This window comes from Lolium rigidum, chromosome 5 (genome assembly GCF_022539505.1).
Source record: "Lolium rigidum isolate FL_2022 chromosome 5, APGP_CSIRO_Lrig_0.1, whole genome shotgun sequence".
Taxonomy (NCBI): domain Eukaryota; kingdom Viridiplantae; phylum Streptophyta; class Magnoliopsida; order Poales; family Poaceae; genus Lolium; species Lolium rigidum.
The window spans coordinates 169,959,295-169,973,735 of NC_061512.1; positions in this window are offsets into that span (position 1 = coordinate 169,959,295).

The following is a 14,441-nucleotide window of genomic DNA, read 5'->3' on the forward strand; positions in this document are numbered from 1 at the left end:
AACTAGGGTTTCCTAATTACCCTGTAATTATTGGATTAATAACTTCATTAATAAAGTTGAAGTTATTAATAAATTTGAAACAATAATATTAGATTTGACATTTTATTATTTTTAATGAATTAATAATTAAGGTAATTATTAATTAGGGTTTAAATTTCCACTAATAAAGATTTAACAAAACAACAAATAAAGAAAAATAACTTTAATGTTTTCTTTATTTTTCTTACTGGTTTTTATTTATTTTAGAAGGTTTTCCAATTTCTGAATTTTAATTGTATTAAGAATTAAAATAAAAAGCTTAAATAACAAGTATTAAATAATTGAATTTTTATTAAAAATAAAAATTTCATTTTATATTTTTATTGGATAGAGTTTACTTTTCTAAGAATTTTACTATCTCATATTTGTTTTTCTAAGCTATTATGAATTTTCTAGATTTATTTGAAGTTGCAGTACTTTTCTGGAATTAATAAGATTTGAATTAAAAGCTAAAAGCTAAAGCTACCCGGGGACTCCAGCCATACAGTAACTGACGGGTGGGCCAGTGGCCACGTTGGTGGCCACGTAGGCATTGACCGATGTCAAAATTGGGGAAGTGACTGGGACACGGTGGCCGGCGGGAATTGGCAATCGGCGGCGAGACTCCGGCGACCTACGAGCGCGCTCTGATACCAGTGGGATTCTACGCGACGCGGGAGTTTAACGGCGGTCGCGCCGCCCGGTATTGGTCGCCGGCGCTTGCTCGATGGCAAGCCCGAGCGGCGGTGCTTGCATGCCTCCGGCGATGGCACGGTAATGGATGCTAGGGAGAGGGTGGAGGGGTCCACGAGGAGCAGAGGCTCACCACGAGCTCGTAGGAGGGTTCAGGCGATGCAGAGGTGGCCGAACGGCGACTCCACCGTCGACGGAGACGAAGGCCGGGAGCGGAGAAGAAATGGTTGGGCAGGCGCTTCCGAGCTCCCGCGAACGATTGCTTGGTCGAGGATGATCACGACACCGAGGCGAAGCTGCAAAGACACTCGCCGGAGCTAGGGGTGGCGAGGAACGGCGAGGCGAGGCGGATACCGGCGAGCTAGGTTTTCTTGATTTCGTGCGATTGGAACGGAAAGGGGTCGAATTGAGGCTTCAGCTCCATTTATACGGCCCCCCGGCGTGCTCTGGTGGTCAACAAAACCGGCGGCGACCGCGGGACGTGGCGCGGGCGTCGCGGTGGCGAGCTCCTGTGCTCCCCAGAGACGAAGACGAAGACGTCGTGTTCCTCTCCGGTCTTATCCTTGCGAAGGGGTAAATGGGTTGTGTGGGCTGCGACTTGGGCCGGTGCTTGGGCTGTGGCTTGGGCTGCGGTGATGGCTGCTGGTGGGCTGCGAATTGGGCTCCCCTGGACTGCTCTGATCTGCTAGGTAAGCCCCTCTTTTCTTTCTTTTTCTTTTCCATTTTTTTTTTATTTTCTGTTTTATTCATTGTTTTGAATTCTGTTTATAATTCATGTTTTAACTATTTTCTATTTTGCAGGTGTTAAACAATTGGTATTTTATGGAGACTAGCAAAAGTATTATTGTGATACTCAATTGTTCTAATTAAACATTTCCCATATGTGGCTTGATTACAAATTGTAATTAATCATGATTTTATGCACTCATTTTAATTTCCTTTTTCTTGTGTAATTAAATCTATTATTATTAGGATTGATAATTTCTACTCTAAGTGTTTTAGAATTTATCATTAGGATTTGAGCTCCTGATTGAGAATTTAGTTTCCTGCATATGATTTTATGTGATCCTCTATTTATTAAGATCTTGAAATTTTGATTATCACTCTATGTCAAGGTTATTACTAATATGGTATTTTATTAGTACCTTGAAGTACTTAGAGTAATTATACTCTCATCATGGTTGGATTTTGATTAATGGGTTAAGTGGTTGCTCACCATACATATGGTTTCAATTATAAAGTGTAGCACAAGATTTTGCTTATGTTCAGGAATTGAAGCATAAAATTTATTTGATGTGCAAATCTATGGTTCTAATGCTATTTACCTAATGACACATGGGTTGAATCTTAATTGTGGTTTAGGCTTTATTTGTGATCACCCAAGTGTTACTCAAACTAGGGTTGAGATTTAATTTTGGGGTGGAGAAATGAGATGTCACCATATTGCATGTGATAGGTTTAATCTCCCCTAACCATTATAAGGTGGTTGTTTATTTAACATTTTATGTTCTCCTCTAGTTACTATGATTTGAGAATAGGTTTTATCTTCTACCAATTAATTCCTATTATTATCCCTAACTTATCATTAAAGTAACTATATTGATTATAGTTCTTTTTATAGTTAACTTTGGTCAAATGGATATATGGTTTCTCACCATATGAAGTATAGTGTTTAACTCTAAGGTTCCCTTAGGTTCATTAATTGATGAACTATAGATATGGTAGGATTCAAATTGTGATCACCAAGTGGTTCACAAGTAAAGGTTGGGATATAAGTCTAGGGTTGTTTATTATTGATCTCCTTATAATTTCATGTGGCTAATGATATCTGCTTATCCTTTTAGGGTTTAACTTATCCTCACATACATCAAGAGCATGATCATGGTTAGACATGATCCACTTGTGCTTGATATCCTTACCTCAAGTTCTTAGGGTTTATGATCATCACTTAATTTATAATAATCAAGGTTTGGCTTCCTACATTATTTCTTATGGAATGGGTTCTCACTTCCATGATCAAGCATTGTCTCGATCAACTAGGATATATCACTTCTATTTTACTTTCTAAGATGGTCATGGTTGTCTCAATAGTTTTATATCCCAGGAAAATGCCTGGAATATTCACTTAAAGTTCTCTCAAGAAATGATGGTTTAACCTTTTGGATATTTGAATAGATCTCTCCCTTAAAACCAAGTGTTTCCTCAACTCACTTGAGTGTAACACCAGATCTTGAGCTCTCTTATATAAGAATGGTTTATTCTAGGGTTTATGGTGCACTCACAAGATCTCTTTAGGTATCTAGGCTAAGATTCCATTTGTCTAACTTAATTACATTAATCTCATCCTTATTTTATCAACTCAGGGATATGGTATTATTCCATGTGATGTTGGGTTGTCTCACCACTCTAAGATGAAATGATTAATCTCCTAATACTTTAGTTCAAAGGTTGTCCTTTATTCTTAAATAGGTAAAGCTTGGATCAATTTAAGACATGGAGAAGATAAGTGAAGAATAGTTTCCCAATTATTATTACTTGATTTCCAATTAAATAGATGTTCTTATGTTATGGCAAAGAATACCATGTTATGATCTGTTGTATGATCAAGTAGTTGATCATTGTGTAAAGTGTTGTTGTGTTGATTATTAGTTCCATTTGATCTAACCCTTTAGATCAAATCATCTCTACCCAAAACAAGGTTTGAACAAAGTCACATTGAGGTTTATAGCGCTTGACTTGATGAGCTACTTCAATTCCACCAAGGTCAAGTGAAACTTCGAGTCTTCGTGATCTGGTTTTACTTTAAAGCGCGAAAATTCCCCAGATTTTCTATGCATGAATGCAATGCACACATCTGTTTCCTCTATTTTTGTAACCCCAATACCTGGGATATTACATGTTGCTTAAGATGTTTTATCATCCACCATATTGCCAAAATCACCCCGCATATAATTACAAAATTATATGAGTAGTGTATTCTGTAAATAGTTTTAAATGATTTCTTCTCATGAGGATATCATTATTTCAGCTATGAACTGCTTAGACATGCTACCAGACTTATCTTTTCAACTATACTGTGGTCCTTCTAGCTTTTATAATATTTATGCGCGCTCTACGGAGAGAGGAGGCCTCCCTAGGTGCAAATACTTGTGTATCAGGAAATCATAACCCTGTCAAGCAATATAAGCATAACTCTCATTATGCCTCCAAAACTCAAGGAACAACTGTGCAACTATTGTGTATTTTCTTTGAGAGAGCATTCTACAGCAGTATTAAACATTCCTTTTAAGGATGAATTTTGGAGAAAAATACATGTGGTATCATTTCTTTCGGTGTGCCCCAGCTAATCAGACTTGGTCTTTGCTTTTGATAACCGTAAGACCCCTGCACCTAAGAAAAAAAAAAGATAGACTGATCGCAACTTTATATAGTTTTGATCCGAGGACCCCAACTTTAAAGCTATACCAGTTTATATCTGCAAAATAATTAGTGCAACAACATAATGAAACAAAAATTTCTAGACATAGCGCAGAACCTTTTTGTGAAAAAATTCACATCTTAAATTATATGTAAGCATAACCATATTCATTTGCATAATGTGAGTTACGTTGCAAATATATATTATTGGCTTAAATTACATGAAAAACTTAAATAGAACAATATTTTGTAGCTCGTCCTCAAAACAGTTTTTTTTTTTGAGAAACTCAAAACAGGTTTTTGCCATGGCGTGGGCCAAAATCGCCAGGCCGGGGCGTCGTGTAGACAGCAACGCGGCGCGGTGCGTCCAGGGACGGCGTGGTGACCTGCGTGAAGGGGCCAGCTCGTAGTTGCGCATTTGGTCCTGGCGGCTCCAGGAGGCGGCAACAGCTGTGCGCGGCACGGACAACAGCCTCTGGGTGGAGTTCCTGACCGCGCGGTGGATGGCGCAGGGCGGCACGGGGCATCTGGTTGCCGTGGTCATCAACAATGTATATGGAGTCTCATGATCATATAGCCTATCTGATTAGCACTATGTTCGGGCGTTTCACCTGTAGACCAGCAACAATGTATCTGGAGTCTCGTCATATCCTATCATCTGCAAATATTGTTGATGAACAACTAATTATGGTAAATTTATGCAGCTAAAGAAAGGTTAAAATTTGTAATCTAATATTTATGCTTACACTGCAATGTGAGGTCAAACCCTCCCTAAATCGACAAAGTGGAAAGAGAAGGAAAACCTGAAAGAACAAATATTCGTGCAGATTACATAGGAGACACACCAATCCAATCTAATTGTTCTGATTATTCCCGTCATTGCCCAGCATAGTAATGAAAATTACAAATTGCATAAAGCATCGATGTTTAACCTGCAAGTGAAACGTGTCAATTGCATGGTAGCTGCTCACATCCGCGACATCATGTGCTGTAGAATACTGGAAAAAGAAATGGCAGTCCTTACAAATTTGAAGACCAACAAACTTCAGAAATCACACGTAGCTTGCATGCATCTTCAGTTCGCACATCTGTATGTGGCCATGTCTAATCAATCAATCAATCAATCTTGGATTGCTATGTAAATCGTGAGACGGATATTGCGACGTTCGATGTGAGTTCAGTAGCCCCTATTTAGTAGTAGATCATGCACATAAGAGATCTAATTGATACGTGCATCGCACTTACCTGAGCACTCCGCTGCTGCAACCGGACTGGCATATTGATGCCTCGCCTCCATGCACGTCGCCATCATCGGGTCTTTTTGATCGACCAGAAAAGCACCATCGTGGTCGAGTTCATCTGGGGTTTTTTAGGGACTGCACCAAGCTTCCATCTTCATATCTCGTTGGCGGCCGCTCGACGGTCACTGCTACCTCCGAGGCGTGATTCTGCTACATCTGGGATGCCACACCTATTAACCGTCGAGATAGATGCATGGTAGACGTGGTCGATTTGTACCAACAAATCCAGCTGCCCCGTTTCCTAACTCTGTAGGGATAAAGATACGTTAACCTGCAGGTTTAACAACACGATCACCTCACGGAGAAGCAGAAGGAGATGGCCGAAGGTTACAACGCGGCACCGGTTGCCCTGCTCCGGCCCTCCGGCAGCGACATGCTGCTCGTCGGGTGGATCCTCTCGCTTTTAGCCGATATCGTCGCGTTATCATCCTCTTTTTCTGCAACTGCCCAGCCCTTGAAGATCTGGGCTGATATACCGGCCTACAGCTGCCAATGCAGTTTTTATATGCATGCGGGTGTTGATTATGTATTTCTAAGTAATCCTGGCTGTATACGTCTCCTAGTACCCGGGATATGCATTTATTTTTTCTAATGATCCTAAACTGTGCATGTTTATCCTCTTCCTTGAGACGTGATAGATGTTGATATTTTTTAGTCATTTTTTCAGATCTCAGCCGTTCCTTCCTAGCGTGAAATTGTGTCAAATCTTAGCCGTTGGTTGTTTGTTGTTTTAATAATATAATAGATAGATAGCATGTTGGGTGAATAAATTACAGTCGGGCAATTGACAAATAAAGAGGGCATGACGATGCACATACATGATATGATGAATATTGTGAGATTTAATTGGGCATTACGACAAAGTACATAGACCGCTATCCAGCATGCATCTATGCCTAAAAAGTCCACCTTCAGGTTATCATCCGAACCCCTTCCAGTATTAAGTTGCAAAACAACAGACAATTGCATTAAGTATGGTGCGTAATGTAATCAATAACTACATCCTCGGACATAGCATCAATGTTTTATCCCTAGTGGCAACAAGCACATCCACAACCTTAGAACTTTCCGTCACCGTCCCAGATTTAATGGAGGCATGAACCCACTATCGAGCATAAATACTCCCTCTTGGAGTTAAGAGTAAAAACTTGGCCAGAGCCTCTACTAATAACGGAGAGCATGCAAGATCATAAACAACACATAGGTAATAGATTGATAATCAACATAACATAGTATTCTCTATCCATCGGATCCCGACAAACACAACATATAGAATTACGGATAGATGATCTTGATCATGTTAGGCAGCTCACAAGATCCGACAATGAAGCACATGAGGAAAAGACAACCATCTAGCTACTGCTATGGACCCATAGTCCGAGGGTGAACTACTCACTCATCACTCCGGAGGCGACCATGGCGGTGAAGAGTCCTCCGGGAGATAAATCCCCTCTCCGGCAGGGTGCCGGAGGTGATCTCCGTAATCCCCCGAGATGGGATTGGCGGCGGCGGCGTCTCGGTAAGGTTTTCCGTATCGTGGCTCTCGATGCGGGGGTTTCGCGACGAAGGCTTTAAGTAGGCGGAAGGGCAACGCGGGGGCCACACGAGGGCCCCACACGCCAGGGCCGCGCGGCCAAGGGCCAGGCCGCACCGCCCTGTTGTGTCGGCGCCTCGTGGCCCCACTTCCTTTCCCCCTCGGTCTTCTTGAAGCTTCGTGCAAAAATAGGACCCTGGGCGTTGATTTCGTCCAATTCCGATAATATTTCCTTTGTAGGATTTCGAAACCAAAAACAGCGTAAAACAACGAACCGACTCTTCGGCATCTCGTTAATAGGTTAGTGCCGGAAAATGCATAAATACGACATATAATGTGTATAAAACATGTAGATATCATCAATAATGTGGCATGGAACATAAGAAATTATCGATACGTCGGAGACGTATCAGCATCCCCAAGCTTAGTTCATGCTCGTCCCGAGCAGGTAAACGATAACAAAGATAATTTCTGGAGTGACATGCCATCATAACCTTGATCATACTATTGTAAACACATGTAATGAATGCAGCGATCAAAACAATGGTAACGACATGAGTAAACAACTGAATCATAAAGCAAAGACTTTTCATGAATAGTACTTTCAAGACAAGCATCAATAATTCTTACATAAGAGTTAACTCATAAAGCAATAAATCAAAGTAACGGTATTGAAGCAACACAAAGGAAGATTAAGTTTCAGCGGTTGCTTTCAACTTATAACATGTATATCTCATGGATAATTGTCAACATAGAGTAATATAACAAGTGCAATATGCAAGTATGTAGGAATCAATGCACAGTTCACACAAGTGTTTGCTTCTTGAGGTGGAGAGAGATAGGTGAACTGACTCAACATTAAAAGTAAAAGAAAGGTCCTTCGCAGAGGAAAGCATCGATTGCTATATTTGTGCTAGAGCTTTTATTTTGAAAACAAGAAACAATTTTGTCAACGGTAGTAATAAAGCATATGTATCATGTAAATTATATCTTACAAGTTGCAAGCCTCATGCATAGTATACTAATAGTGCCCGCACCTTGTCCTAATTAGCTTGGACTACCGGGATCATCGCAATACACATGTTTTAACCAAGTGTCACAAAGGGGTACCTCCATGCCGCTTGTACAAAGGTCTAAGGAGAAAGCTCGCATTTTGGATTTCTCGCTTTTGATTATTCTCAACTTAGACATCCATACCGGGACAACATGGACAACAGATAATGGACTCCTCTTTAATGCATAAGCATGTAGCAACAATTAGTGTTCTCATATGAGATTGAGGATATATGTCCAAAACTGAAACTTCCACCATGATTCATGGTTTTAGTTAGCGGCCCAATGTTCTTCTCTAACAATATGCATGCTCTAACCATTAAAGTGGTAGATCTCCCTTAATTCAGACAAGACGGACATGCATAGAAACTCACATGATATTCAACAAAGAGTAGTTGATGGCGTCCCCAGAAAACATGGTTATCGCACAACAAGCAACTTAATAAGAGATTAAGTGCATAAGTACATATTCAATATCACAATAGTTTTTAAGCTATTTGTCCCATGAGCTATATATTGCAAAGGTAAAGAATGGAAATTTTAAAGGTAGCACTCAAGCAATTTACTTTGGAATGGCGGAGAAATACCATGTAGTAGGTAGGTATGGTGGACTCAAATGACATAGTGGTTGGCTCAAGGATTTTGGATGCATGAGAAGTATTCCCTCTCGATACAAGGTTTAGGCTAGCAAGGTTATTTGAAACAAACACAAGGATGAACCGGTGCAGCAAAACTCACATAAAAGACACATTGTAAACATTATAAGACTCTACACCGTCTTCCTTGTTGTTCAAACTCAATACTAGAAATTATCTAGACTTTAGAGAGACCAAATATGCAAACCAAATTTAGCAAGCTCTAGGTGTTTCTTCATTAATAGGTGCAAAGTATATGATGCAAGAGCTTAAACATGAGCACAACAATTTCCAAGTATCAAATTATTCAAGACATTTTAGAATTACTACATGTAGCATTTCCCGATTCCAACCATATAACAATTTAACGAAGAAGATTCAACCTTCGCCATGAATACTATGAGTAAAGCCTAAGGACATATTTGTCCATATGCAACAGCGGAGCGTGTCTCTCTCCCACACAATGAATGCTAGGATCCATTTTATTCAAACAAAACAAAAACAAAAACAAACCGACGCTCCAAACAAAGCACATAAGATGTGATGGAATAAAAATATAGTTTCAGGGAGGAACCTGATAATGTTGTCGATGAAGAAGGGGATGCCTTGGGCATCCCCAAGCTTAGAAGCTTGAGTCTTCTTAAACTATGCAGGGGTGAACCACCGGGGCATCCCCAAGCTTAGAGCTTTCACTCTCCTTGATCATATTGTATCATCTCCCTCTCTTGATCCTTGAAAACTTCCTCCACATCAAACTCGAAACAACTCATTAGAGGGTTAGTGTACAATAAAAATTAACATGTTCAGAGGTGACACAATCATTCTTAACACTTCTGGACATTGCATAAAGCTACTGGACATTAATGGAACAAAGAAATTCATCCATCATAGCAAAAGAGGCAATGCGAAATAAAAGGCAGAATCTGTCAAAACAGAACAGTCCGTAAAGATGGATTTTATTGAGGCACCATACTTGCTCAAATGAAAATGCCCAAATTGAATGAAAGTTGCGTACATATCTGAGGATCACGCACGTAAATTGGCATATTTTTCTGAGCTACCTACAGAGAGGCAGGTCGAAATTCGTGACAGCAAAGAAATCTGTTTCTGCGCAGTAATCCAAATCTAGTATGAACCTTACTATCAAAGACTTTACTTGGCACAACAATGCACAAAACTAAGATAAGGAGAGGTTGCTACAGTAGTAAACAACTTCCAAGACTCAAATATAAAACAAAAATACTGTAGTAAAAACATGGGTTGTCTCCCATAATCGCTTTTCTTTAACGCCTTTCAGCTAGGCGCAGAAAGTGTACATCAAGTGTTATTAAGAGATGATGCATCGACAGCGGGGTTTGGAGTTTTCTCAACTATGCATTGTATCTTATCTATATAAGTTTCAGAGGCTCCCTTTTCATTACCCTTAGGCTTGCTACTCTCATCAAACAAATCTTCAGGAACAATCCAATCAAAATTCTTTTCTAGTGCCTCGCACATTCCCAAGAGCTTGCAAGGTATCGATGTTTTAATATCCCCCTCATAATTAACTTTATTAGTGTACTTTTGTCTATCTTTTTCCATCTTTTCAAGGGTGCTAGCAAAGTTTGTATAAGAGCCAAGCATATTATATTTAGTAAAGACCTTTCTAGCTTCTCTTGCTACATCACCAAATTCTTTAAGAAGGGTTTCTAGGACAAAATCTTTCTTTTCTCCTTCTTCCATATCACTTAGTGTAAGGAATATATGCTGCATTACGGGGTTGAGGTTAACAAATCTAGCTTCTAACATGTGTACTAAAGAAGCAGCAGCAATTTCATAAGTAGGAGCAAGTTCTACCAGGTGTCTATCTTCAAAATCTTCAACCGTACTAATATGAGTGAAAAAATCTACTATATTATCTTTCCCGAGGATAGACCCTCGCCCTACCGGTACATCTTTAAGAATAAACTTAGGAGGAAACATGATGAAGCAAGTAAAGTAAATGCAAGTAACTAATTTTTTTGTGTGTTTTTGATATAGGGTGCAAGACAGTAAATAAAGTAAAGCTAGCAACTAATTTTTTTTGTATTTTGATATAATGCAGCAAACAAGTAAGTAAATAAAATAAAGCAAGACAAAAACAAAGTAAAGAGATTGGATTGTGGAGACTCCCCTTGCAGCGTGTCTTGATCTCCCCGGCAACGGCGCCAGAAAATATGCTGGCGGCGTGTAGTTGACGTGGGAGTTAGAAATCTTTGTGGTGTAGCTTTTCTTCAGTTCCCGGCAACGGCGCCGGAAAATATGCTTGATACGCGTACAGCACGCGTCCGTTGGAAACCCCAAGAGGAAGGTGTGATGCGCACGGCGGCAAGTTTTCCTCGTAAAGAAACCAAGGTTTATCGAACCGAGGAGGAGCCAAGAAGCACGTTGAAGGTTGATGGCGGCGGGATGTAGTGCGGCGCAACACCGGAGATTCCGGCGCCAACGTGGAACCCGCACAACACAACCAAAGTACTTTGCCCCAACGAAACAGTGAGGTTGTCAATCTCACCGGCTTGCCTGTAACAAAGGATTAGATGTATAGTGTGGATGATGATTGTTTGCAGAAAACAGAGTAAAGAACAAGTATTGCAGTAGATTGTATTTCAGATGTAAAGAATGGACCGGGGTCCACAGTTCACTAGAGGTGTCTCTCCCATAAGATAAATAGCATGTTGGGTGAACAAATTACAGTCGGGCAATTGACAAATAAAGAGGGCATGACAATACACATACATGATATGATGAATATTGTGAGATTTAATTGGGCATTACGACAAAGTACATAGACCGCTATCCAGCATGCATCTATGCCTAAAAAGTCCACCTTCGGGTTATCATCCGAACCCCTTCCAGTATTAAGTTGCAAAACAACAGACAATTGCATTAAGTATGGTGCGTAATGTAATCAATAACTACATCCTCGGACATAGCATCAATGTTTTATCCCTAGTGGCAACAAGCACATCCACAACCTTAGAACTTTCTCGTCACCGTCCCAGCATTTAATGGAGGCATGAACCCACTATCGAGCATAAATACTCCCTCTTGGAGTTAAGAGTAAAAACTTGGCCGGAGCCTCTACTAATAACGGAGAGCATGCAAGATCATAAACAACACATAGGTAATAGATTGATAATCAACATAACATAGTATTCTCTATCCATCGGATCCCGACAAACACAACATATAGAATTACGAGATAGATGATCTTGATCATGTTAGGCAGCTCACAAGATCCGACAATGAAGCACATGAGGAGAAGACAACCATCTAGCTACTGCTATGGACCCATAGTCCAGGGGTGAACTACTCACTCATCACTCCGGAGGCGACCATGGCGGTGAAGAGTCCTCCGGGAGATGAATCCCCTCTCCGGCGAGGTGCCGGAGGTGATCTCCGTAATCCCCCGAGATGGGATTGGCGGCGGCGGCGTCTCGGTAAGGTTTTCCATATCGTGGCTCTCGGTACGGGGGTTTCGCGACGAAGGCTTTAAGTAGGCGGAAGGGCAACGCGGGGGCCACACGAGGGCCCCACACGCCGGGGCCGCGCGCCCAAGGGCCGAGCCACGCCGCCCTGTTGTGTCGGCGCCTCGTGGCCCCACTTCCTTTCCCCTCGGTCTTCCGGAAGCTTCGTGCAAAAATAGGACCCCGGACGTTGATTTCGTCCAATTCCGAGAATATTTCCTTTGTAGGATTTCTGAAACCAAAAACAGCAGTAAAACAAAGAATCGGCTCTTCGGCATCTCGTTAATAGGTTAGTGCCGGAAAATGCATAAATACGACATATAATGTGTATAAAACATGTAGATATCATCAATAATGTGGCATGGAACATAAGAAATTATTGATACGTCGGAGACGTATCAGTGCCATATATTGAACCCTGCCGTACGAAGTCATGAGGGTTTGAAAGGTGATGTTGGGTTGGATCATGAAAACTTCCCAAAACATGACCAGAGCTTCCTTTTGGAGTGACTAAGAAGGATCCAAGCTTAGTTTTTCATTTCAATGTGCCAAACTCTTGTTTTTCATGGTCAAAGCTAGGGTTGACCAATTTTCAAATGAGCATAAAAAATTCAAAAAAATTCAAAAAAATGGAAAACCTGTGCACATTGTCTTCTTATGTCATATAGCAAGCATTCAGGTTGATATAGATGGTCTACATACTAGCCAACTGAGAATCCATGTGTTGGGTGCCATATATTGAACCTCGCCGTACGAAGTCATGAGGGTTTGAAAGGTGATGTTGGGTTGGATCATGAAAACTTCCCAAAACATGACCAGAGCTTCCTTTTGGAGTGACTAAGAAGGATCCAAGCTTAGTTTTTCATTTCAATGTGCCAAACTCTTGTTTTTCATGGTCAAAGCTAGGGTTGACCAATTTTCAAATGAGCATAAAAAAATTCAAAAAAATGGAAAAAAAAATGGAAAAAAAATGGAAAACATGTGCACATTGTCTTCTTATGTCATATATCAAGCATTCAGGTTGATATAGATGGTCTACATACTAGCCAACTGAGAATCCATGTGTTGGGTGCCATATATTGAACCCTGCCGTACGAAGTCATGAGGGTTTGAAAGGTGATGTTGGGTTGGATCATGAAAACTTCCCAAAACCTGTGCACATTGTCTTCTTATGTCATGTAGATGCTAACCCTAGAGTTTGAGGCCAATTGGAGAAGGTCGAAAAAATGGTAAAATTAGAAATGGGGCTGTTTGGGCTACCTTTGGGGCTCTTTTTAAGCTCATTTTGGAGAACACATCGCTTGTTGGAGTTGTTACCCTAGCAAACGGGCATAACATCTAGTAAGTGGCATACATGTCACCGTTAAGCCAAAAGCAGATACAAATAAGTGGCATACATATGAAATATTTCAAATTATTCAAATTCGGTTCAAATTTAAAAGTGGCAGATACAAATAAGTGGCAGATACAAGTAAGTGGCATACATGTCACGGTTCAAATTATACAAATAGCATTCACTCACAAAACACTCATGCTCTTGGTTTTCCTAGCACTTGACCTTTTCTTCTTACCACTAGATGGTGCCAGCACGCCACACAAAACCCTCATGCTCTTAGTTTTCTTCGCATCAGATGGACTTGGCCACCGCACATCATGTCCTACAGCTTGCAAGATCTTGTGCACATCGTCAACACACGCAAGTTCTTGTTCTCCTTCATTTGATGCCTCAACAGTTGACAGTTCCAGTTCACTTTGCATGACATCTTCCACAACAGCTTCAGGCCGCACCGCATCATCTAAAACTGAGTCAGATGGCAGTACATCAAGCTGAACAGAATCAGATGGCAGTACATCAACCTGAACTGAATCAGATGGCACCATATCAAGCTGAACAGAATCAGATGGCACTTGATCAAGCAAAATTGAATCAGATGGCACAACATCAGGCACAATAGAAGCAGATCACATCACATCAACCAAAACAGAATCAGATCGCATCAGAACATCCAGATCCTGTTGACTTCTCTTTGTACGCCCATTTAGTCTTGCCTTTTTTGTTGGCCAACACTTTTCAAGAACAAGGGGTTCAAACTCTAGATCTGCTGCAAGAACTTTGCGAAGGTGATAATCATGTGTCTCTTTACGGTAAGCTCTGGCTGCTGGCCAAAGTCGCCCAAATTCTTCTCCTCTATGTTTCTTGATCACATTCATCCACATATGACCAAAGCACTCCCTCTCGCTTCTGCATGTGGAAATACATTTCGATCGCATTTTCTAGGCCTTTACAAGCATCCGTGTGTATAGC